Below are 27,267 nucleotides of genomic sequence, written 5' to 3'. Positions count from 1 at the left end.
CAAACGAATAAATTAAAGCCAAATTCAGATTAACTAATTATTTACATAATAATAATAATAATAATAATAATAATGATAATAATAATAATAATAATAATAATGGTAGGTTATTTAAATATTAGTAATATTTTTCCTGGAGTGCTTGGGACTGACAGAGAGGCGTCCAGACTGTCTGTGTCCTCCCCGATCTGTTAATGGTCACTGGCTGCGGAGACCTTGAACTTCACCGGAGCTGTTTGGGGGTTTTCAGATGCGGGGGGCAGCTGAGAGCCATATGCCTCCATGTGACTGCTGTGACACCCTGCGCAGGGTGAGTGATGCTCACCCACCGGCTCTTACGGTGAGGACAAATCCCCACTGGTCCTCTGGGCTCCTGAGTATTTTTCTAAGAATTATTATTTTCTATTTCTACCCTCCTGTGCCATTTTTGCGCGGACATGAATTTGTCGCAGTGGTGGATTAGCTGGGCTCCTCTGATTCAGTCGATTAGTGGCCTGCATGTCGTTGTCAGAGCAGGGATGTGACGGGAAGAAGAAACCGGTGAGGTCCTTTTAAAAATAGACACTGAAATTGATTTTTTTTTTTTTTTTTTTTTGTAAATTGCAGGAAGGCGTTTACTTCTTTAATTTCGCTCAGAAGGCCTTACATTTACATAATATAGTCAGCCAGCAGATGGTTTCAGCTGTTGGGGCCTATAAAATATTCAGCCTAGAATAAGGTAGAACTTACGTGTAGTGTACGAATCCAAAGGGGGGTTTCACTTAGCGTGGGTCTACCCCCCCCTCCACCTCACTCCATCCACCGTCATCAGACCGGCCTGCAGCCCGGACCTGCTTCACACGCAGGCCCATCTTTGCCCTTCATGGATAGGATGGCACCGATAGGGACAGAGAAGGGGGGGCTAATAGCCTTCTGCAGCCAGTATAAATAGAAACACGCAGGCAATTAATAATTTCTTTTGCCCTTTTTCTAAATGTTGTGCTGCTTTCATCGTTTCCTTTTTTCTCTCTTTCTCCAAACGCAGCCTATTTTGTTTCACAGATGTTAATTGATTAATGATCAAACATTCTCGCCAGTAGATACACTTACATCCTGCATTGATGTTCCAGCTCGCTATTTCTGTTGCACATCAATTTTGGGGGCTATGTAAGACTACAGGCCCTATCCTGTGCGCGGCGTGTCAGCTCTCGCAGTAACTATGATGTCATGTTTGAAATCTCTTTGGTCTCCGAGTGACTGAAGATAACTCTTAATAATGAGGGCTAAATAAACATTATTATTGCTTTCCTTCTGGAGGGAGTTGAGGCAGGGGTGAGGGATAAATAAATGATGGTTGGAGTTTAAACTTGAAAACAAACTCAGGCAGATGAAACGTCTGATTGTGGCAGGTCCCAATATGATTTGTTTGCCAATTCAGCGTCAACAAAAAGCCCGCACGTTATGCTCAAATGAGGCCAGATTGCTTTAGCTTTATTATTCAGATGTGCTATTAAAGTTAAGACTTTGATAAAAAAAAAAAAAATCTTTTATTTTGAAGGTGACAAAGCCCTGCAGAGCATCAACAGCAGGCCTACTGACAGAGGATGCTGTCTTTGAGCATGTTAAGGTGCTTTAAAAAATAAAAATCACAATGAGTTTCATGTCAAATAAAACGCTTTGTTTCCTCTCCTTCGTGCATTTCTTTTTAAAACGATAATTCATGTTTGTAAAACAGTGATCGAAACCTTTCAGATGCCAGCTCCGCAAATTAAAATGTAGGCCCAACGTGTTGCTCCAGACCTAATTGTCGTATCCATGCAAACAAGTGTCCTATTAGAATATAATGAATATTAAATAGACGGAATAAACTTGTCACTTTCAATTGGATCACTCGCCAAAAATTCCTCAACAGTTGGCCCGCGAGGCAATTAATACAAGCTATTACCCCGCGATAATGCCTAATTAGCCCCGATTAGTTGGGGGGGGGGAGAAAAGGGGGAGAGGGGGGTGGTGGCGCTAATTGAAAAATCCTTCAGAGGAGGAGGTTGTGTGTTGTATTGTAGACGCGGGGTCCTCATAAGCAGCTCTCAGTGGTAAATACCATTCACATTCAAATGAGAGTGACAAACTTTGGCACGGAAACAAGCGCACGCACGTCCGCCTCCCGGCCTCCCAGCCTGCCTTCACGGAGCTAAAAAAAAAAAAAAACGCGCTCCGCCTTTTGTTAACCTGACACGTGTTTGGAGGAGCGTTATTTGGTTAATTCTGGAGGATGGCACGGTGCCCGACAAGCGTGGAGAAGAAAGCCCAAACACGAGCAAAAACACACACACACACAGGGGGTGTGGGCGAGCTGTAATTAAAGTGATATCATATGATGTTTTTCTTTTTTTCTTCTTCTTCTTTGTCTTTTCTGTGACATTAAAATATAATAAAGCGCCCCCCCCCCTCCTCCTCCTCCTCCTCCTCCTCCTCCCACACCCCAAACCAACACGCGCGCGCACGTGCCAACAAAAGCCCACTTAAAGGAATAATCTCAGTGAAATAAAGAGGGGGGGTGTTAAGAATGGACTTTAAATGCATTTAAGCTACAGTATATGGAGCAGAGCCTTGCACCTGTCTCCCTCACGCTGGAGATTTGCACCCCTCCTGCGGCCGGCATTGAAGACTCTCTCTCTCTCTCTCTCTCTCTCTCTCTCTCTCTCTCTCTGTGTGTGTGTGTGTGTGAGACCGGCCATGCATGTCATATTTTTTCGACCGAGACACACACGCTCACACACGCAAACGACGCATTTCCTGCGGCATTTGTCTCTTTCTTGTGCATTACAGTGAATATGTGACCTAAATAACCACTTTATTGTCTGTTCCTCCTCCTCCACTTCTCATAAGAATAATCCGTAATTTTGCACGTTTTGTTGCGTCTCCCCCCACTCCCCACTCCCATCTCCACCATGTCGACTTCTTTGATGAGTGTAATATTAACATGATAAGGAGATGTCAATGAAAAGCTCTCTACCTGACTGAGCAGATGGCTCTGTGATGCTGGGTCTAATGCAATATTAATGCATGCAGGGCTTGTTTCTTATCAGGAAAGATCTCTCCAAAATTGTCCTCCACAGGGACCCACTTAGAGTGAGGCACACATAATAGACATGATCACTCTTTTTTAGCCTGCATCTGAAAGATATCACTCCATTTTATACAGTAAGTGACAAGACTTTGGGAAGCCTGGTTCGTTTAGGCCCAGAATATTCTTTTAAGGCTAATGTGAGGATATTTTGTGGTAAAATTTCCAAGTTAAATTTAAGTAATTTTTTTGTCTTCTACTGAGCAAAAAATTATGGTGAAAAAAGAGTGTCTAAAAAAATAATTAATTCAATTAAAATTTCATTTTTATCTATAATTCACTCAGGTTTTTGGATTGAACATAGTTTTTGCTGAAATTTAACACTTAAAATTGACAAACATCAAAATTCATCCACAAGCACCGTGGAAGGAGTAAGTAATTCTAATTATTTTAACCTAAGATTAATCCTAAAAGACAAAGAAAATCACAAGTTTCGGCTCTTACATTTGTTGCTGCGATTAATTTGGAATAAATGTGCTTTTTTTGTGTTCATTACAGATCATTTTACTCTATATTTATATTTTTTATTTGCATATGATACCATGTTTCTCATCAAGGAAAAAGGTCTGCTTATTGCCTGAATATTTAAGTGAATATAGACTTCTCATCATCTTCCGTTCAGGGTGGTTAAGATGTATTTGAATGAATAATGTTGTCAGTTGGAGGTATTGATTGTGGGACTGTGAAGGTATAAGTAAAATGGAGTGTTGATGCGCCTGCTCTGGGCTGTGCCCTGTGAACAGAGAGGACTCGAGGATAATGAGGCATAATGCTGCCTGAGACAGGGCCTCCTGCCGAATAAATCCCAAATTATACCCCGAACCAAGTGAACATTCTCCTGGGGGCCACAAGGTCAAGTCCACGACCCCTGACCCCAGAGAGTCTGGGTCTGGAGACGAGGTGAGGCAGGAGAATGAACATGGCCGCTGCTGATGATGATGGAGGAGGAAGTGCCTGGGACCTGGTTGTTGTCTGTCTCTGCAGCCTGCTGTCCTCAGCCCGGCTCCTCCCGGCTTGATTTTAGCCAACACTCCATCTATTATTTAGCAGACTTATTAAAAGTTATTTCAGAGCCATCAGGTCCTGCCAGATGACCTGAGAATGGGGGCCTCCTGAGTGGCCAGACAGACTGGAAAATCCAAATGGACACAGTGGAACTGCTAAAACACACAGGCTCAAAACAAACAGAAAACACTGTCTGCATTATTAAGAGGTGCATTCACTATAGGAGAAATAAGAGCTCTTCAATATTTCACAAGCACAAACTCAAATATGGATGAATGTTTAATTAAAGCCAACTTTTGCAGTCAGAGAAAACTAAATAAAAGCACAAAACGGTAAATAACATTTTCGATAAAAGCAAAATAATTTGTCAGAAAAAATCATGTAAGCAAGCACTATTTAAAACTTTGAGATTTTATCTAAATGACGCAGACATTTGCCATTATTACTGAAATGCACAAAAATATAGTTACAAGTTTATAATTTAAAATCTTGTATTTAAAATCTTAAATACATTTGTTGGTTTCAAAATGTCTCTGAAAATTTGTATAATCTGTGAGTGCTGCAATACAACAAAAATAAACCAGACAATCAAAGACAATTTTGTTTTTAATCTCTTTTGAGCGCCATTTTAATTTCATAACCAATAGAAAAAGCACTCAATTCAAAGGTATTGGCTTATCCTCTATAGGAGACTGACTTAACCTATGTCCTGACACAGCTTTTGCCTCGGCCTGTGCGCACTTTTGAATATTCATATCTTTGTTGAAGAAGCGTGACATAACCTTTTCCCCCTTAATGTGATGTGTGCACATGCACTTCCCAGCTGTGTCCAGAGAGGGCGGGTCTATCGTGGGCAGTTGAGGGGGGTGAGGGGGGTCGAACGGCGTATGGAGCAGGAGCTGGCCGAGGCGGAAAGGTCAGGGGAGGCAGGAGACAGGCGGGCTGGCCGACTGCTAAAGCTTTGAACCTAACAGATGGTGAAGGTTAGGTGACGTCCCCTCGCCTGGCCTTTCCCCAGTAATTGAGGATAATTTGAGCACCAAAGAGAGCAGGCCTGTCCACTGTCAGGCCCAGAGAGGAGAGACGAGGTTAATATGAAAATGATTTTGCATTACGGCTGGCTTTGTGAGGCTGGCCGCAATCCTAATCCTGGCCTGAGGCAGCGGGAATGAAGAAGTGTCACCCTGGGTCCAGGCGCCACGCCACGCACATGAATACATCTCCAACCCATGGCCCTGTGCCCCCCATTAACCAGCACTCTGCCAGGACCGATTACACACTCCCACTCAGGAGCCAGGCAGGCTTTGGGGGCATTTTAGGGAGGCTTGGGAGTGAACTGACATCACCCCGTATCACATAAGAACAAAAGAGGTGCAGGAAGGCCATGGGATATCAGTGGGGATTTCTCACCTCTCCCCTCAGCTACTGTAGCTGAGAGCATCACCCCCTCATCATGACCAAACTTGGATTGGGATCGCTTTTTAGAAGTCTTTAAAATCCTCTAAATATACTTTTAGCTTTAGGAGAAAAAAACATTGCTAATGATCTGAAATTTTACAGCCAGTTGGATCATTTATTTTTTGCTCACTCTGCGGTACAATTTTTGTCGGAGAAACAGTAGATTTGCAACATGACTAGATTGACTGGACTTCCCCACAGCACACGCCTGTCAAGTTGCAACTGTGGGACCAATTCTATCCAGAAAGTTGCCTCTTTGGTGTGATGAAGTCATTTACAACTATTGATCTAATAGTCAAACTGGGCATGTTAACCTGAAGAGCCTTGGAGGGAGTTTCTGGGAAAATGGAGGTGCCCCAGGGACCCTCTCATAAGCTCAAGCAAGACACAATAGACAGAGATGTAATTTAAAATGTGGCCTGGGCCCTCTTATAAGTCTGCGTGGAGCTGCAGTCCTGCAAGAGCTTCCTGGATCTATTCTTGTAGTAAAAGTTTCATAGCAAAAATCATGGCAGTTTTTGTTGCCTTGAAATACTGTTTATGATTAATTAAAGCTAACTTTCAGTGAATGTGCAGTAAATTAAAATGATGATAGCCCAAGGTAAACATCACAGGTAGATTTGCATTTTTAAGAGAGCTTTTAAAAGATATGAAAATTGTTCCTACAATACAGAGAGCACACACACACACACACACACACACACACACACACACACACACACACACACACACACACACACACGCATAAAGAAAGGTATTAGTTGAAGATGAAACAATGCAACCCAAGAGTGGATACAGTACAATCTTTGCTAAATGTATATAAAAAAAAGTATAATCTTAATTATAAACCAGTCATTTGTTGCTCATTCTGAGACTGAAATATATAAGATGTACTGTTAGTATTTCATACCCAATGTGAATAGTAAAGTTGAGAGTTTTACTCATCAAAAATACACCCAGTGTATCAATAATCACCACATTTAATGTTAGCAAATATATTCCACCTGTATACAGTTTATTTGTCCAATCTTTTTCTACCTATTTACATTTTATTGTGTGAAAAGTGACCGGTTTTCTGTCCACACACTGCTGCAGACTCACTTTAACAACATTTACTGCTCTGTATATGAATGTGTGTGTGTGTGTGTGTGTGTGTGTGTGTGTGTGTGTGTGTGCTTTGCTGTTGAGCTGGGTGGCCCGTGGGCTCCCCCAGGTGTAGTCCAGATGAAGGGGTCTTTACTGGGGCGTCCCCGCTGCTGTGCCCTCTGCTTGTCCGTCTTGTTCCCCAGGAGCGGCAAGCTTTAAACTCGCTCCGCAGCCTGTGACCTCCTCCTCCTCCAGCGTGGCCCGTCAGAGCAGGAGAGGAACCCTCCCGGCCCTGGAGGATAGTCTCTGGCTAACTACAGTCCCCATCCCCTCTCCACCTCTTTCATGGCCATACCTCCCTGCACATGGGAGTGCAGGGAGGTTGAAGTAAACTGAAACATGTTCAAGTTCATGTACAGAATGGATAATGATGATTTATTGGCTCAGCTCACACCGCTGATTTTGTTAAAATAGAATAATTGTCAAAGATGAAGGAGTTTGGTTCAGCAGGACAGGCGGAGTGGGGGTGCACATCCTCTCATCTTTCTCTCTCTTGCCAGCCCCTAACCCCCACCTCCACCCTCTGTGCTTTATGGGGATTGGTCAGTTGTCAGGTCACTTGTTTCCTTTGAGGAAGAAGGGTGAATGAAAATTGTAGACTGCTTCCCTGAAGAGAGAAACAACTGTTTTCATGCAGCTTACAGGCCTTTTTCTTTTCACTGTTAAATACATACAGATACACACACACACACACACACACACTAGTTGTATGATTGAATTTTTTTTCACGCCATATTTCGTGATGCAACTCATATTTCAGTAAATCACAAGACACACATTTTTTCAGGCAGTTCAAATTCTATTTATTTGTTCTCTCACCAGGGGTGTATTTCTTTAACTTTTTTGCTGTAGTCGGAGATGTTATCTTGCATGTGTTCTCTATTTTACATGTGCATGTTGGAGACCTGGGAAGAACCAGTGGCGCACCAGGGCTTTCTGTATTATTGTCGACTGATTATTTCACCTTTTTTTTTCCCGCTCTCAATTGGAAAAATAACATTCATCGTTCCTTTGACCTACAAGATCATGGCAGAAAGTATGTCTTTGAAAAGTAAAACAAAAAATCCACTTTTAAATAAGATCAATTGTAAACAAACCCAGGGCAACCCTTTGAAAGGGCCCGCCAAGAGATTTACCTTGCCCTGTGGCAAATAATATTTCTTGAACTGGGTTTAAATTTCAAGTGTCTTGGGTTTATAAAAAACCTGGAACAAAAGAAAGCCAGTCTCTGAACAGCAAATATTATCTTCTGGTCGGGCAAGATGTCAAGATTGCCTTTTTGTTGTCTCAAATACGGGGCCAGATCTAGTGTCTGGCAAATCCCAGAATAAACCTCAGAATATATCCCTATTTACTTGAATTTAGTAGGATCACTATAAAGCCACATCTGCATGCACAGACCTTATCTGTATGTTGAATTTTCACAAGCTGTATCCTTTCAAGATTTCTTTAAATTTTGGTTTCAACAATTTGAAGCCTCTGCCTCGTCCCCTTTGCTTCTTAAAATATATACTCATTTCTTGGTTTATACAATATAAGCACATTTAGCATTTTTCCTTCTTTATAAGAATTGTTAAAGCCTGAACACCTTTAAGGGCTACTGCTGTTTTGCTCAGAATCATGTTGTTAGTAAAATAACTTTTCCACTTATACGCACTATAATTTGATGATTAATTATATAAAGAAAAAGGAGAATGTGCCGGCTTGCTCTGTAATAGCTATCTTTCAAGATGATAAACATAGCAATAACTATTTACTTTTTTCTCCGTAATAACAGTACTTGGAAACCAAGTAATGACCTGTTCCCTTGATCAGTCTGATATCGAGCTGTGATGAAAGCATATGGGAATTTGTTATAGGGGCCTGGTGTGACATCCATTACTCCTTAATATCCTGCAATCTTTCCACTCTCCTCTCTCCTTTGCTCCCAAAATCCCCAACACTTATATATTTTAGCCCCACCTCAGCACGCACGTTCCCACCTCTTCATTCTGCCTGCTGCTGCGACACATTTTGTCTTTTGTTTGTTTATGTTGTTTAAAAAAGAGAACACACCAGAGGAGTATGGCTAAGTAATCATAAGCTGCCGCCGCACCACTGAGTCACTTTTCTTTTAATTGGATGCAGCTTTTAAGTGAACTTCAGTGGCTGAATATAGGGACTGACTGTAATTTGGTTTTCCTTTGTAGTGAGCCGTTGTCAGAGCCAAATAAACCCAGCGCAGCTCACCAGCCAGGCAACCTTTCTCTGCAAGCCATTGCACCCAGCAAGAGAGCCTCCTCTGTCATCTGATGTTCCACTCTACTTAAAACAGAGCAAGGGGGGAGTGTAGTGTGGGGTGTCGGGGAAAAAAAAGAGAGAAAGCCACGGCCCCGCTATCATCATTTTATTTTGATTTTTTTTCCATCCCATTCTTTAATCCCTCTGATGAAGTCTGGACAGGCAGAGGCATGCTCTCGCAGACAGCAATTTCACTGCACCATATGTGCCTCACACATCGGATGGCAGGGAGGAGAGGGGTCTGTCGGGAGCACAGCCAGGAGAAAGGAGAGGGGAAGAAAAATACACGACATGAAATCCAGAACGGGCTGCAGCCGGGGCACACCGATACCCCGTGATGTTTTGTCTGCAGCATCCGCCTATTCCTCCTTTAGCGAGGTGCCTGTCATGCATTTACCGTTGCAAAAAACACGCTGAATGAAACATGTCACCGATGAGACTCGACCACCTCTGAAATATCAGCACTTATGCAGGTAAACAAATGAGCCAGGTACTCACACAAAAGAAGCCAGGTACCCACACAAAATGGTGGTAAGCTGCGCGCTGCTTGGCCCCTCCCTGCGCTGAGGATGTGGTGCCGACACCCTGATCATGTGATTAGAGAGGATGGAAAATAGCTGCGCGTCGACTGTGGTTGCCTTCAGACATCCCTGGTTTATCCGTCTGCCCAGAGGAGATGCCTTTAATGTACTGTGGACGAGCGTCGGTGTGAGACAGGACGAATAGAGGGACAACTCATATTTATTCAGACATTGACGCTGTAGTTTTGCAGAAACGATGATCAGACATACATTACATATTTGATTTGATGTAAGAATATGAACGTATGTGATATCTTTAAGCACTATAAACGACACAAGATCAGCACAGTGTGAACAAGCTAACTATATAAGGATAAGAGATGCATGTCACTGTAAAGGGGACAGAAGGGGGAAAGAAAATTGGGTGGAGGCTAAAATAATTAAATTTGGGTCAATACACCTTGCCCAGTTACATGCAAGGGGAGATCTATAACCCTGCTCGTTCCTTGATCTGCTTGCGTTTTCAGCACACTCGGTGCTGACCAAGCAGGTTGCTCCTTAAATCTCACACTTGCTTCCTATATACATAATATATCCATCTCATACCCTCTGGACCTGTTTACACTCCCAGTGAAATATGTGTAGACCTAAGGGGGGACACGCTGCATTTGTTCTTCTCTCGTAGAGGGAGAGAGGGAGCGGAGGGGAGAGGATGTTGGTGAGGGTGGGCTGGGGGGGGTAGAAGGTTACACTTAAGCTCTGATTGGGTAGTATGTAATTAAAGCTGCATTTGGCAGCTTTCAATTTTAGGTGAGAATTGAAGGGGAATTAGGGTGACTGTGTCTATTACTGAGCTCACCTGAGTGCTCAGGACCATGTATCAGTTCTCTGAAGCTCAGTCCTGTCTCATAGATTACTCCTCAGTGGGCTGGCCAGGGCTCACTGACACTGGGATGCTGTTAAGATGGGCATCAACGTGTGCAGAGTTCCCGCAGCAGCTAAACAAACTACAATTAATTGACTTATTTTTAAAGATTTTACTAAAAAAAAAAAAAAAAAGACTTTTGCGCAATTATGGAAACAGAAGAACAGACCATAGATGTTCCCAGCTGTTTCCAACCAAGCCTCCGCTGTGAAACATTCCTCACAGTAACGCATCAGCATCATCTCATCCATGCCGAGTTGGACAGTGGCTCCAGCGAGTCATTTTAAATGTATTTTAAATGGCAATAATAAGGCCCGCTGAGTGATTGATGCTGTCAGCGTACAGCGTATACCTATGCAACCCTGGGCCCAGCAGGTGTAGATCAGCAGCACATTAGACAGACGGGAGGGAAATGTGGCACGCATGTGGCGACGTCTGGGAGAAGAGACATACATCAGCTGTCCCTCAGCAGCGGCGATACAGTGCGTACTGCAGCTCCTGGAAGTGTGGTGAGAGCTCTGCCCAGGAGGATCTGTATAATGCTCTCCACTTGCTGCAGGGAAAACGGAGACATCCCAGGGTATTGATCCGACTATTGACATCATTTGACGGTTCCTTTCAAGCACATTGTTGAGCTGCCAAGCAAAGTGAGTCGGGGGTGATCTCTCTGTCGTCAGGGTGACACGTGCGTAATGTCGTACATGCATATTCAAAGTTAATTCATGTTCGAAAAGATCACATCGCCCTGACCCTGAGCAGCTTAGCCTCGGCCTCTTTTAACCTCTCAGAACCAGGAAAGCCTGCAGATCTATCAGGCTTGTGTTCCATCATCACAAAGGAGGGTGGCAACTGATGATTATTTTCATTGTCAATTAATCTGTTGATTATTTTCTTGATTAATCAATTAGTTGTTTAGTCTATAACACGTCTTAAAAAGTGAAAAAGCCCATAACCCAAAGATATTCAGTTTACTGTCATAGAAGATTAAAGAAACCAGATAATAGTCGCATTTAAGAAGCCGGAGTCAGAGAATTTTGACTTTTATTTTCTTAAGAAATAACTCAAATCAGTTATCAAAATCGATTAATCGTAGCAGCTCTACACAGAATTTAAATATTTTTGTTCATTTTTTAACTAGATTTGAATGATACATTTGTGGTACAATTCAGCAGTGGGTTGGGACGATGTGTAAATATGAATACTTCAATGAACAATTTGGCAGCTCCCCTTCCACTGTGAGGGACTGTTGCTGTGTCCACTCAGCATTTGGAGGCTGCCCTTGACTTTGAGCCGTTTCCCAGGCTCCTGAGGGCTGCGAGGGGCTCCGAGGGGACAGCTTTGTGTGACGCACGGAGAGCAGATGTTCTCCTGCATTTGTTGTGGCCGGTTTCGGGATGCCGTCTCTGTCCAGACCCGACCCCCTGACCCCTGTAGGTTGATTAGCATGCTCCTGCAGTATGGGGTCAGAAAACAAAATCTCACATGCTCAAGTGCTGCTTTGGAGTCAAGATGGAGAAAAAAAATCTGCTTTCTGTGAATAATGTTTTTTTAATTTGATATGCTCGGTTCAGTGTGTAAATGGAACTGATTTTGCCGATTTTATTAAATCTGAAAAAAGCCTGGTAAGGACTTTTTGCAAAATGATAAAATGGATTTCCAAAATAATGTTTTATTCAGAAATCATATGTTTTCTTTCCTGTTTAAATTTGTCTTTTTTAACAGTTGGAAGAATCTAGGCCTGATACCTCTAAACCTTTAACAAGGCATTGATTTTGTCTTAAAGTGCATGGTTTTATTTATTCTTTATTCATTCTTGTCTTCATTCATTCATTTTCCTCTACACTAAGCTGACATTCTTGAAAATTCATGTAATAAGATGCATTTTAACAGCATGTTTAAATGTCGCTCATCGTGTCATATATCCATATTTTAAAAATCACATCTTGGGCCTATAAGTCAAACTTCGAGTTTCAGTGGTACAACAGCCTCACGAGTCTTTTAATGTAAGTCTGTGTTTCTGAGCACTGCTCTTACTGTAGGTACGGTTTGTGAGAACTCATACATGCCACGATGGAGTATAAGCAATGGGCCCCGGCTGAACAGGGAATATATTACACTGGTCTTAAACAGTCAGTTCATAAATTTGCAGTGGCACCTCTATCTCTCAAAATGGGGGTCCTCTCCTCTGCTTTTCCTTCCTCTCACCATGTAGCGCGCAGCGGTGAGATGTTGTGAAGCTGCTCCCCACTGACCACCTTCAGGCCCTGGGGCTTTCTGTGGGGAATGAGCTACTCGCTGACCACTTCAATAAAATTCAATCATAGGTATCATTTGCAATTCTTGTAACTATGTTCAGACTTTATAATGTGACAGGCTCTGTCAAAATCTGGATTATTGAAATAGAAGTTAAACCAAAACTTTCCTCCAATGGATCATTTGTGAGGGGGTCTAATATTGTTACTGAAAGGATGGAGAGACTTTCAGCATATTGATTCCTGTTGAATCAGGAAAGTTAACTTTCCTTAAGGTTTATCAAACTGAAAACGTGAACATTTAGACAGGAAACTGACTTTGTCAGGGTGGCTGACAGGGTGATGTACAGTAGGTATTACTTACTGTGGAGTTTGATGCTCATGAATTAATATCAGATCTTTAGGTTTAGGTGAAAAATTTGTCAGCTTAATATTAACCTGCAAGATACACGCCTCCATCGGTCTGTATTATTCAAAATGTATTAACCTCTATTTTACATCCTAACTTGAGCCTTGTGGTAGGAAGTAACGAAACACATTTACTCACGTATTGTACTAGAGTACAGTTATGAGGTACTTCAGTATTTCTATTTCCTACTACTTTCTAATTACTTCGCTATGTCTGGGAGGGAAATATCGTACTTTTACTGCATTACATTTATCTGACAGCTTTAGTTACTTGTGAGGGCAGGTTCGGATTAACAATACAAAACATAATCAATAAATAAATTATGATATTATTATATCCAGAAGGGTAACTCACAAGCTAGCCAGCAGAATGGGAAGCAATATGAAATATATATAATAGATACAAATTTGCTCCACATTTACAAGCTGCCGTATTAAAGCGATGAATACATTTATGTACATTTTATTCTGAAATGGGCCTTTCTGCATAACGAGTACTCTTACTTTTGGTATTCACGTACATTTTGAGTCGAATAGTGACTTTTACTTAAACAAAATTTGCAATGCAGGACTTGTAACAGAGTATTTATATAGTGTGATATTACTACTTTTACTTAGCTGGAAGATCTGAATACTTCCTCCACCACTGTATAGGAGACTGTTCTGCTTGCTGCAAGGACTAAATGCTGACTTACTCACTGCTGTTTTTTTTCCCAAGTTTTGATTCGGTACAAATGACAAAAATACGATTGGCCTGCAGCTTTGTTTAGCTGAGCTGTGGCAGCTCTGTTTTGTCCCTCCCCTCGGAGACATGCTGTACAGGCTCCGGTTGATTTGACCCCAGCCACATTGTTGACTCTCTCAAGGTAATAGGCAGCATCTTATTGTGTTGTCTGAGGTGCGGTGATTACTGCTTTCCCTATGAAAGTTTCTCCAGGATCAAAGAGTCTCTCATGCATTAATAAAAGCTGTTTTGTGAGAGTCTTATTAGCTGTAATGTGCCTGTCTGGTAATTCATGTCTGATGGCAGCAAGCGTCAGTTGTAGGCGGAAGAATGAAAGAGCGCAGACAGTGTTGTATTTCAATATTGCTGCCTTTTATGGGTGGCGAGGGCTAAATTTATATTGATCTGAATTTGATAATGATTCTATTAGCTCTATTAAATTTGTATATATTCAAGGGCTCAGTTACACACCAAAACAGAAAAAGAGCCAAAGAAAACAAATTAGTGTGTGAGGGTGGATTGTGTTGCATGTAATCTAAGAGGGGGACCACTGGTGGAGATCATCAGGAACCGTCAGTGAAGTTAGAAAGGAGAGAGCGAGAGGCTTTGTTTGTGCATGTGTGTAAATATCTGTATCTAAATTACTTCTGGCTGATTTTTATTAATGCAGTGTGCACGCTGGGGCTGCGCTTGTTTTGAAGCATCAAAGTGTATTTTAATAATTAAAATTTAAAAATGAATTTCCTATCATTTTCTCTGTCTTTGTTCTAAGTTTCAAAGGTTAACACACTCACCTGCACACTGAGTGACACTGACCCTGCTCTAACACATTGGATGGTCAGTTTCCAGAGGCCACTAGGTTACTTGTCATTAACACACTGACCAATTATTGGCAGCTCACTGACACTGGTCAGCAGACCTGCCAATACCTGTCTCCTACTATCAGGGCCAGACAGAGGTCATTATCAGAGATCTGGGCCACAATGGGGACCTCAGGGACTCTACTATTTACTGGCTCAACAGGCCAACAGCCGAGACAGGTCAGGTCAATGCTAACCCCCTCCACCCTCCCACCCCAGCCTCTCTCTGTCTTCTCCCCTCTGCCTCTCTCTTCTTCTGTCTCATCATCTTCTTTTTCTCTGAACACGTGCTGCAGATTCTGTGAACGAGTTTAGTTCCACACCTTGATATTTTTTAGTTTCTGGGGATGCTTTCTATCAGTAGATTTACAGCCATGTAGGTTATCAGCACTGAGCGCCTCCAACTTTGCCTGTGGCCCCTGCAGCTGCAGTTGATATGGAGGAATCACAACTCAGCCTCAGTGTTTTCATTTCAGTTGGCAGCGTGAGACTGATAAATCTTTGGGAAAACACTCATTTAGATTGTATGCATATGGACACGTCCCTCGAAAGTAATGGGCATTGTATACTTCGGGGAATTAACATAAGACATTTTACACAGTCTAAGAAAAATATAATTCATGCATAATTGATTGGCGGCATGATTGCCCGAGTTTACTGTCATTTTTCTGTGGTGAGACAAAGTCTTTCCTCGGGCTGTTTAGCCTAATGGACTTTGGGGATATTTAATTTAGGGCTGTCCAGGAGCAGAAATGGAGCTGCGCAACTCTCACTCTCTTTTATATAACATGTATGGCTCCCACCACTTAAATGACTCTCATTTAGCATGCAAACCCATGGTCAGAGCGAGTCTAATTGCCTGTCATTCTGATAAAACTCTATCAACTTATTTAAATTTGTTGTGCCTCACATCCCAGTTTGAGGTGCAGGTGAGGAGTGTGGTAACATTGGCACCATCTTGTATTGTATTTGATGTGGGAGATTGACTGTTTGGTCAGATGTGTGTTTGCATGCTTTCGGTTCATGAAAGAACTTAGGTTTAGGCCTTTTGACGATATGGTCAATAGAAGATGGAAGAGGTGTGACAGGCATAATGTACTGCAAAAAGTATGTTACTGTAATATACTGTAAGTGGAAAGGAACACACATCTTTCTGTTTTATGATCCCAGAATGTGTCTGTTGATGTGTTGTGTTGGAACACAGTGGTGAAATTAGTTTTAAAGCATGAACTGTGAGCTGGGACCCTGGGCTCTTGGACACTGTGATAAAATCAAAGAATCACATTCACATGTCAAAATGCATATTTGTGTTGTCCCAAGTGCCGAGACACATCATATCCTCATCTAGGTCATTTCTTATCCAGGTAACAATACATATCATGATAGAGCACAATATCTGTAAGTTCAAAGAATGAATAGTTTATATAAAATGAATGAAAAGGCCTATTTTTTTTTTGCATTAGATATTATATACCTGCAGGATAAAACATACATACTCATTTTTAATTATTTTTCTTCTTCAACTTAAAACCTTTGCAGTATTTTTCAATGAAGCACATAATAAAATATATATAAATCTTTAAAGTAGGGTTTTGCACTCCAAGTCAGACTTTTCATACCCATCCATGCGACAAAAGTACACCTCTTTTAGGGCACAAGCGTCCATTTGTCTCGACTGGTCTGATTCCTCCTGTTCAGAATCACCCCGGTCTGTGTCACGTTCACTCTCCTCCATGCCTTTTTTTTCTTCTTTTTTGTGGCCTTCATGGATATTTCTTGCCTGCCTCCGTGCCATGAATGGATGAATGAAATGGCTGATGGTTTTTTTTCTAGGTTTTTTTTTATCATCACACGATATATATCATCGTATCGCACAGCCCTACAGAGATATGTTTTGGAAAATGATGATAATAAACTAAACATCTGATTCCATATGTACCACCGTGAGAGATCTTAATAACATTAACTTAGATTTTAGTCTTAAGAAACATGTGATTATAAACATGTTTTCTTACTATTATATTTTCATTGTACAAACTAAGTATAACCTAAGTGGCATTTAGTATTCTGTTCGTTTATCTATTATATCTATAGGTGTAAGGCTACCTATCTGAAACATAATACATCAACTGTTAAAGAAAGCAACATAGATCTTTGGTTTTGTGCAGCAGGTTTTCTTTGAACCTCTGAAGCAAATGATGACCTTCTTTGGTTCATAATACTTTTACATGCTTTTAATTAACTAGTGTGTATGTTATGAGGTCTGGAGGAGTTGATTTACTAATTCATCTTTTTTTCTGAAGTGGATAAACTCAAGTATTAGTTGGAAAGCTCTCTGCCATAAAGAGAAATGGGTTTAGAAAGATGGCCGTGGCAGGTTTTCCCTCAGAGTTCAGATTCACAGCGAGCAGTTGAAGAGTACGACATGGTGCTGACTGAAGAATGAAAAGATGAAAGTTGCAGAGGATCTGAAACCTTGACCACTTTCACACCGAGGCTCTCTCTAAGCGGCACTTCATTGGAAGCATTCAGCGGGCCTTACGGTGGCTCACAACGAGGACGGACTAATAGCCGTGTTCGGCAGCTGGCCCTTTCACAGCAGGTTGGACAGGGTGAACAGAACACGGCCAAGCCCCTAGTCGCCGCTTCATTATCCCTCTGTAACCATCCACATCAGCAGACACCTCCGCTCCAGCCTGCTGGGCCTGCCGCTGCACCGGCCACTCGCCCGAGACGAAAGGCAATGAACTCCAAAACATGCCGTTCATCTTCCAGATGGAGTGATTTACTGATTTAGCACGGGCTCCGTCCCCCAAGAGCCACTGCACCCATACACCAGCATTCCCCACTCTGCTGAATAAACATTTATATTCTTTAACTTGATGTTCTGATATTATGAAAATAGAAATCAAGCAGTCAAAATGCATTTGGAACATTCTGTGCATAACCGACCGATGGAGAAAATAGAGAAAAATGACACTGGAGGAGTAAGTGAGGAAAAATGAATGTATGTGCCTGGACTGCGGTGCTCAGAGGGGATTTGAAATTGTCCTGGGGAGGGATGGGAGTTGGGGTTTCTCCTTTTCCTGCTGAGCTGTACCAAAGAGGGGAAGGGGCACGGTTATTTTTATTTCCCCTTTTTTATATTACCTTCCACGAAGGAGAGTTTTCCAGGAGCTGGATTTCACTTTGGTAATTTTCTCATCACTCAGACGCGGCCACCTGTCTTCTCCCAAGATCCCTTTCCTTTGTCTCTTAAATAATAATCCTACATTCGCATACGAAATGGGGTGAGGAGAATGACCAGGGAGGGGAAGTGGAAGGTGTTGGCGAGGGAGGCAAGAGATGAAAAACGGGGGAGAGAAAAAGAGTAAAGAAAAAAAAAAAAAGAAAATAGCCCCAGCAATAGAAGACACGGGGAGGGTGGGGGTACTAAAAGATGAGAGAGGTGACCTTTTTCTCCCTGGCTCGCGTCTGGCCATCAGTAAGCAGCCATGTTTGAGAGGGAAGCCATTTTCTTGTCCCGCTCATTACTGCGTTTTATATTCAGCTGTGTTGGGGAGGCGCTGGTCACTGTTCAACCCCGCAGTCATGTCAGGCGTCAGCTGAAGGGTGTGCATTATGTCTGTTTGTGCGTGTGTGTGTGTGTGTGTGTAAGGTTTGAGGGAGGGGTTGTGAAGGGGAGCCGGGGGCACTTGGGATTAGACGTAAAGACCCCCGGGTTGGAGGCCAGAGCTCAAGTTCATCACTGCAGACAATGGAAAGCTCTTCAGAAAGCAATTTGGCGCTCAGTGATATTGGCCTCCACGCCACGAAACTCTCCGCCATCGCTGCTGCACCTTTGCTCTCACCTGCCCGCTCCCGGTCCAGTTTGTGTCCCCTCACGTCACATCCTGCTTCCTTTAATTATCACCCGTAAGCACGACCAAAAGTGCCACTTGTGTGTTTATTTGTGCTGTTTTTGCACGTGCGAAAGACAGAGTCGCTCTTTATCTGGGCATGCGCACGGGGTCAGATTGTGCTCTGAGTAATATATACACAGCGACAGTGCGGCCACTGCCACACACACACACACACACACACACACACACACACACACACACACACACACACACACAGACACACACAGACACACGCCACCACCATTCCTCCTCTCTGCTGTCCTTCTCCCAGCCCAACCTCCTCCCTCTTTACACCCCTTCACCAGGACATCTGCTCCCCCAGCGTAGCTGCCATTGTGACGCTCCACACTAACAGGGGTTTTAGCCACTGGTAGTGTGAAATTAAACAGCCACCTCGTCCCTTGATGATAAGTGGCGTCCTGTCTTCATGCTGCGGCTATCTGCTGTCACACAGCACAAGGTCACGCTTTCAAGGGTGAATTAGAGTTCACAATTGTAAAAAAAAAAAAAAAAAGGAAAAAAAAGAGAATGAACAGGAAGGACAGATAGTTGAAATGGTCGTGTTTTGATTTTTATTTTGTGCCATTTTTTTCTATTGTTGACTGAACCTCTGTGATACTGTATGAATTTTACACTGCATCACCTCAGCCATGCTGTCCCCCCTTAGTGCCTGAAAGTGGACATACATGGGGCTGGCATCGTAATGGAAATATAATATTCAGTGTGTTTGATGCACAGGTGAATATTCACTACATGGTAATTGCATATTATTCAAAGACCTACAATCAGAGTGGTACACTTCAAAGAAGAAAGAGGAGTCATAGACGTAATGAAAAGGCTTTTTCTTCCCCCAGCAAATTATCTTTTTGAAATTAATAGTTAATATTTCAGTATTGCTATATATTTTTAATACACCCTTTGCATTTTTGCAAATATAATGTATCCTTCCACATTCATTTGAGTGCTTGGCCTTGATGAGTACTTCAAATGTGAATTAAAGCACTCCATTTTAAGAGGAAAATGAGTAATAATTCAGAGATATTAATAATGCATAATAATGCTATTCAGGAAAATTGAAAGTTTAGAAACAGAGGAGAAGTGAGGGGGAAACATTAACTCTTTGATTGTTTAGAGGCGTTTTTCTGGTTACAAGTGTGGAAGATTATGTACATAGAGTCGCCATCAGAACATGGGAGGGCAGTTTTACGTGTCATTGGTCAGACGGGCTTGTGAGGTTAAAGAGGGCACATGACAGCTGCGTGAAGGAGGCTCCTTTAACAGTCACGTTGTTCATCTATTAATATTAATTGTCTTCCTTGTTTAATGTTCAAGTCCCTATCTCTTGTGACTTGTAACATGGTGAAGCTGGCAGGGCACAAAGATGCTGCAGACAGACAGAGGTGTGTGGCAGTGTAAGGGTTGGTGGTGGTGGTGGTGGGTGGGGGGGGGTTAGAGGTGACTCTTTATCACTTTTTTCCCCTGTCTCATAAGATATCACTTTCTTCTCCGTTCACTTACTCTCTCCCAATTTGAGATGGTTAAGCAAAGGAAATGAAATTCCCTTTTTTTCTCACCAAGGCTTTTAAAAATAATATTAGAAAGTCTCATGATTATGATAGTATTAAAATGATTGAGATGGACTGTTAATGCCAATGGAGTAATTTTCCAGTTCTGCTTAAGCCCTAATAGCGGTGATAGAATGGCCTGGCTGGGCCCTGGGCCACATCATTTCCTTTTTCGTAGGTGCAGTGGACGGGCATCTTGTGGCTCAGGACCAAGCTGTTAACACTCTCTGCTAGGGGCAGAGGGCTGGAAAGTAAATGAGACTTCTGTGTAATGAAGTGAGAGTCACGTTGATTGTGTAAACACTTAACTTTAAATCTTTTTTGTAGATTTGAAATGTAGTCATTTTTGAGGGATATTAAAACTGTTCAGGTTTTGCTGCACTGTGGTGTGGAGAAAATGACAATTAGGTATTCAGCAGAGGCTAGCGGCCTTCATACTGACTGATTTATTTTTCTGGATGGTTGTGTTTCTGTTGTGTTGGTCTGTTTCTCCCGCCGCGGGAGAGAAGGAAGGCTGATAGTGCTGACAGAGTCTTGGGGGTCCACTCTGCAGTCGTGACTCCTGCCTGGCCGGTTGCCCCCCATGGGTGCACATTGCAGCAGCCTGTTGACCAGCGTGGCAACTCCAGCTTACACAGTCACTTCCAGCCCCCCTCCCCTCTCTGGGTCTGACTCCAGTCCAAACTGTAAACAATGCTTGGCCAGTCCTGTTCTGTCTTTTCATAGGGTCTCACAAGAGCTGTGATCACACTTATTGTTTGATTATTCAATTTTTATACTGTTATGATTAATAGTTAAGATACAGATTAAAGGCTTTTATCCTGTTTTTTAATTAGTCAAGCGTAGAAATGTTGGTCTACAGGAAATGGATAAATAGTATGAAATGAGACAAGAACATTTTGGAAGTCGTGTTTCTGACACACACTGACTTCATTTCAGTGTGTGTGGCCCACATATGAATTTTTGAGATACTGTTTTTGATTGTTTGATTGTAATCTTATCCTCCCATTGATATACATTATGCATTTATTACATCTTTAAAAAACTTTTTTGTTCTTTGGAAACCAGCAAACAGTTCACCAAAAGGGCAGAGGTAGTGTCAGGCTTTTGTTTTAATCTTCTTGAATATCTAACGGGTCAAACAGAAAGGCAAATGTTGTCCGTATTTGATATTTGAAAATTTCAATATATTTGCTTTTACTGAATGTCATCTTACTTTATCCACTAAAACTTAGTTCACTCAGACGACTAATCATTATCAATCATCGATCATATTAATTATTCATATAAATAAATAAATAAATAAATTGATAAAAAAAAAAAAACCTTTATGATAAATATCATCCTTATGTGACATAAAGAAAGTGACTTTTAATTTAAATGAATAATGTAATTAAGGAGCTGGAGAAATTGATTACATTTAAGAAAATTAGAGTAATCTCATTACAAAAATTGCTAAATTAATTTGTATTTAAAAAGTGAGTCAAATCAAATGTTCATCACTTTTTAATTTACTTAGTAAATTGGATGAGGTGTTTTAATTTGCGAATATATAAACAGAGCCATTTCACCCATCTTGTGACAGTCACTGTTTCTGCTTGAAGAAAACCTGTTTACATTTGTGTAACAGGGTGGTTTATGGATTTAAATATAAAAAAAATACATTTTTCGAATGTACAATGAAATACTTAAAAGATGACATTTTCTGCCACTTTTTAACACTACACTATAGAATAATGCTTCTACAAGTGAGCTGTGTTTCTGATCCTGAAATCATATTTGTGCCTTTTCCTACACTATTTGTGATTGTCTACCTCACTCTCTTACTTTATCTATCTTTCTGTCTCTCTCTCACACACACACACACACACACACACACACACACACACACACACACACACACACACGCACATTTTTTTGATGAAAAAAATGAGTGGCAGTGTGATTTGGGACAGCCTGGAGAAGCCAGCAGTGATGTCATTAAGCAGCACCCTGGATGATAAGGCAATCCCAGTCATTGAATAAATAAATAAATTAAAATCATATCTTATGTATTCTTTTCACCTCCCTTCAGACCCCCGCTATCCCAAATCCTGACCCCTCATCCCTACCCCCCTTACCGCCACCCCTGCCTCCCCCAAACATACACACACCACAAATACACCCCTTCGCTGCTGATGCAGCCACCACCGGTGCTCCCTTCCCCCTCGTGTCCACCGGCATATCAGGGGAAAAAAAAAAAAATGAATGCAGCTTTGCAATAAATAATGCATTTCACTAATACACATTCAGGTGGAGTCAGTCTTTTGGCCCCATCTCATGCACATCCAGAGGGAAGAGGAATATAGAAATCCAAGAAGGGAAGGCTTTCCTCCTGAACTGAGAGCGGTGACGGCTCGATAATAGGCTAAAACAACGAGCATGAGAGCGAAAGAGTGAGAGAGGGAGAGAGTAAGAGAGTGAGAGAGAGCGAGAGAGAGAGAGAGGGGGGGAACAGAGGAAGAAGAGGGGGGCCAAGAGAGAGGGAGAGAGTGGCAAGCATATTATAACTCATCCATGTGGATCACCCTAGTAGATTGGGAGCAATCCCTTGTTGAAATTGTCTTCTAAACACTTAGAGAGAAGAACGGAGCAGCCAGCCCATCTCAGTGTGCCTGTGTGTGTATTCTCACACTGCCTGCTATCCCAGCCAAGGTAGAGAGACCTCTGACAGACCGCTTGTGCATGTGTGTGTGTGTGTGTGTGTGTGTGTGTGTATTTCACTCCTGCTCGCGTGCGTGCATGCATGAGTGAGTGTGTGCGCGCGTGTGTGTTTGCGCTGTATCTTGCCAGCCAGCCAGCCAGCCAGCTACTGAGTGTGTGCATGTGTGTGTTTGAGCGAGAGGGAGAGAGAGAGAGAGAAGATGTGTGTGTGTGTGTAAGGAAGAGGGGGTATTATGCACCCTGGATGTTGCCTCGTGCTTTAAACAGCTGCCTACAAGCCCAGGTAGTGCGCGCCGGCTTCTAAATAAGCAGCACATTCACCGTCCCCTTCAGGACAAGAGGCTAGGCTGCAGAGTGTGAAATCAGACTAATACAGTGGCGTAGGGCTGTGCAGGAGCAGGAAGCAGCTCCTGCATGACTTACTTAGACTAGAGGTTTAGAGGACAAGAGCGAGCAGAAGAAAAAGAGGGGATTGGACGTCAGAGAGAACAGGGGAGGAAAAAAGAGACAGTAAGGTCAGTAAATCCTTTTTTAATTTCTGCTCTGTGGATTCTTTCTTTCAGTCTACAGTACTTTGAGTACAGTTAGTGTGGAGCTGGGACTGAGGCTGAGGCTGTGGCTGCTTTGTTTTGCTGGAGAAAGTATTGATTCTTTGTAAGTTTGTGGGAAGTGTGCTCTTTTTGATCCTGCCAGGTGAGAGCAGATGGAAACACTGGATGTGGGGGGGCTGGCTTAGAGCGGCCCAACTCTTTACTTTGTGTGTGTGTGTGTGTGTTTGTGTGTGTGTGTGTGAGTGTGAGAGAGAGAGAGAGAGTGTGAGTGTGAGTGTGAGAGAGAGAGAGAGTGTGTGTGTGTGTTTGTGTGTAAGAGTGTATAGTGTTCTTGTGTTTACATAACTTTATGCTTAGGTGTATAGATTGTTTACATTGCTTTATGTGCAGCCTGTGTGCAAAAAGCAAATGTTTTTTTTATTTTTGGAATTTGTACACTAACAGTCAAGTGTGTGTGTGTGTGTGTGCTTGCTGTGCTGTAATGCTGTGTATTAGAAAAGGGGGTGACAGTGCATTTAGGGCAGGGGCAGAGTCGCCGGCCAGTAGCGTTGGAGTGGGCCAGATAACAGGACTGGGAGTAAAGCGGGTCGTTCCGAAAAAAAAAAAAAAAAGGAAATCGCTTTTTCATCCTCAGTTTGAGTGGACGGCGCTGAGAGTAGACAACGTTGACTGACAGTGTATCTCCCCTCACAGTCACTGTGTCATATGGCAACATATTGCCCAATGAGAGGGTCAGTGTGTACAGGTGCAAAAAGAACATGAGACCATAGTGCACACACACAGACACACACACACACACACACACACACACACACACACACACACACACACACACACACACACACAAGATGATGTCCACTGTTTAATTGCAGAAAGTTTTCTTCTTAATGATGCTACACTTTTGTAAAATTATTCAGACATTTTAAAAGTTTCTATTAAATTATTATAAATCATTAACAACACAAAACATAGTTCAGAATGTTTAAGAAATGTACTTTTGGTTTATGATTTTAGCATTTTAAGCTTTTTTATGTGGCACAAACCTACCAAATCTAGATTTGTATCCAAAAGAACATTTTGAGCACTTGTGAAATACTGTGACGTGGTATATGGGGTATGTGCCAGCATTTAGATGTGTTTAGCCACACGCAAGCACAGGAAAAGTGGAAAAGCCAGGACTACCAAATTGTCAGCAATACTAAAGACATCAACACAAAAATTTCAGCTATCCATCACAGCTGTCGGCTTGTTTCTGTGGCGACAGTGATTTATTCTAGGGCTGAAATCCATTTGGACTCTCGCTCTCTCTCTCTCTCTCTCTCTCTCTCTCTCTCCCTCACACACACTTACTAACTCACTTACACACACTTACTAACACACACATAAACCCAAATGCCATGTACAGCTACTCCCCCCAGTGTTAATAAGTGTTGATTTTTTTCAATTGCAATTATTTGGAGTCGACAAGTGTTGATTGGAGAATTATCTGTCCACTCAGAGCTGACATGGCTCCTGGGCAGGTGTTCAAAGTATCACATATGTTTTAGTCTGGAGATTGTGGACTTTAACACTCTTTATGTGTGCACTTTCGGGGGGGGGGGGGGTTTAACCCTGTCAATTTGGCTGTGTATGAGCTCAAATAATTAGAAGAATCGCTGTGTTTACTGACAGGGATTGTTATGGGGGTGTATTAATCAAAAACACAAATTTAATATACCCTCATCGATTAAAAAAGAAAAAGAAAAGGGTGGAAAAACATTAGAAGCACCCCTCAGTGAAACAGTTACACTAAATCACTTTAAAGTTAACTCACCACCCCTAAAACTCATTAGATTTAGTCAGGTGTACCAAATAAACTGGCAGCTGAGTATACATACAGTTAAAGGGAAAGTTTTCAAAGATTTTCTCGCTTTCCTGACTCAAATTAAAGGACAATCATACTCCAGGGTTTATCAACACACTGTGCCAAAAGCTAGCCATCAAGCCCTCTGCTTCATGAGCCCTCTCTGCCAAATTAGGAAGAAAAGACACAAAAATAAAAGAGACTTTTCAATTTCACATTTTTCTCTTTGCACTGAGACTATTATAATTAAAGTTTAAATCAAAATGTCATGCAATTTTTAATAACTATCAGTAGGGGTCTTTTTATCTTCTGCACACAGTAAACAATATACATAAATGAAGACTGTCACACAGTGATGATCCAGATTCTTAGCTCCATAAACCCCACACAGGAAGTAGCAGGTATTCTTACAAGCGTACAAGACTATTTTTTGACACGGGTATTAGCCGTACTGTGTTTTAGCTACTGTTGTGCTCATGACACAAGCAGAATAAATGTAGAAACATGAATGAAATCTGATATGTAGATTGAACTGACAGTGTGTGTATGTGTGTGTGTATGTGTGTGTTTGTGGGAGAGGATGAGGAGCAAAACAGATGCCTGCTACAACGCTGGCTTGCTCCCCTTCTTCATCCCCCTCTCATTTAATTTCCTCTCCTTTCTCCACAGCTTCTCTGGTATTTTTTCATATGTCAGATGATAACTCAGGTCCTACAGCGTGCAGGAAGATTTATCAGTCAACACACTGCCCCTAATATCCCCCATCTGCCAGCAAGCACACCCAGTTCCCTAAGCCCATGCTCTAGCCCTAAGCCTTGGCCCAAGCCCTCTGACTGCACCCTAGGATTGGTGTGCGGTGTATGTGTGTGTGTGTGTGTGTGTCTGTGCGTGTGTGTGTGTGTGCATGCGTGTGTGCATGTGCATCTGTTTGTGGATGCCTTCATGTGACTGTGCGCCTGCTGCTGCCGTGTTGGCTGATGGGTATTTGTGCCACTGCTAAAACATGATGATGCTACTTTTGCAGATGCATGGTCAGGAGCTGTCAGCTCTTAATATGTTTGTCTGTCTGCACAGCTATCTTAGACGTTGATCTGAGCTGGCCTGTGTGTGTCTGGAGTCGGGTAGAACAGAGAAGGCTCTGCTCTGGTCTGGCCTGTCTATGTCTGGAGGGGCGAGGCTAGTGCTGAGGCTGAGGCTGAGGCTGGCCAGAGAGGTCACTCAGGCTCTATGAGACCCAGAAGTCAGATCAAACCTTTGCTAGAATGCAGCACATACGTAATGCTACAGAGACATCATTCGGTTCTCTGATGGAGAAAAAATGCACATCCCTTTTATGCTACATAACCAGTAAAATTCATTTTTTTGTCTCTGTTTTTAGTGAATCAAAATAATCTGAAATATAGTTGTGAAAATAGCATATATCACTTCCAATTACTGATCATTTTACATTATTTTGTACGAGCAAGCCTCTTATTTCAGTCTAATTGTAGTGCTAGTCATGTCTGAGGCCTGTGTGACTTAGGCTGTCAGGGCTTCTGCATAGTGATTGAACTCCAGCTAAGGTCTGGGCCTTGCCATGATAACGTGCCAAACTTAGCTCTGCTCCTAAAATCCAGGATTAATGCCTGCTTTAAGAGCTTAACATGGTCAGCCATTCAAACATGCACTGGATTGACTGGGCTACCTTGGTTGTCTGTTATCTCCTGTAGAGTTTTACAAGCACAGCATGCAGTGGGGGAGCAGAATTTTAGCACCATCTCTGCCTCTCTCTCTCCATCCTATGCACTAGTGCACAGGCCATGAAACACTACTGACCTGGGGGAAACCTGTGCTTACTCTTTTTTAGTACTGACATGGCATCCTTATGGCAATGCTTTTGTTCTTTTTAATAATTTTGTAAAAGAATTAATTTCTCTTCGTCTTTAAACTGAGATCAAACAGAAAGTACATTGTAATTTTAATACAAAAAATATATATTTGTTTATTGTTTATTTATTTCTTTATTTCTTTTCTTTTTT

The 27,267-nt window shown here is 42.1% G+C and overlaps 1 protein-coding gene across 8 annotated transcripts in view; it reads left to right on the top strand.

The window, feature by feature from the left end:
* Positions 1-27,267, top strand: part of zfhx3b (zinc finger homeobox 3b) — a 344,728-nt gene that overhangs the window by 106,051 nt on the left and 211,410 nt on the right. Inside the window, exon 1 of one of the 8 annotated variants that reach the window (XM_084357813.1) lies at positions 23,348-23,370. The exons of the other annotated variants lie outside the window; for them this stretch is intronic. The gene's annotated coding sequence lies outside the window, so the exon portion shown is untranslated. Of the gene's footprint in view, positions 1-23,347; positions 23,371-27,267 lie in introns of those variants that run through there. 8 annotated transcript variants of the gene reach the window in all.

The sequence above is a fragment of the Pagrus pagrus genome (genome assembly GCF_965226575.1).
Source record: "Pagrus pagrus genome assembly, chromosome: 1".
NCBI lineage: Eukaryota > Metazoa > Chordata > Actinopteri > Spariformes > Sparidae > Pagrus > Pagrus pagrus.
The sequence above is the reverse complement of the archived record's forward strand: the minus strand, read 5'-3'. Positions and strand labels throughout refer to the sequence as shown.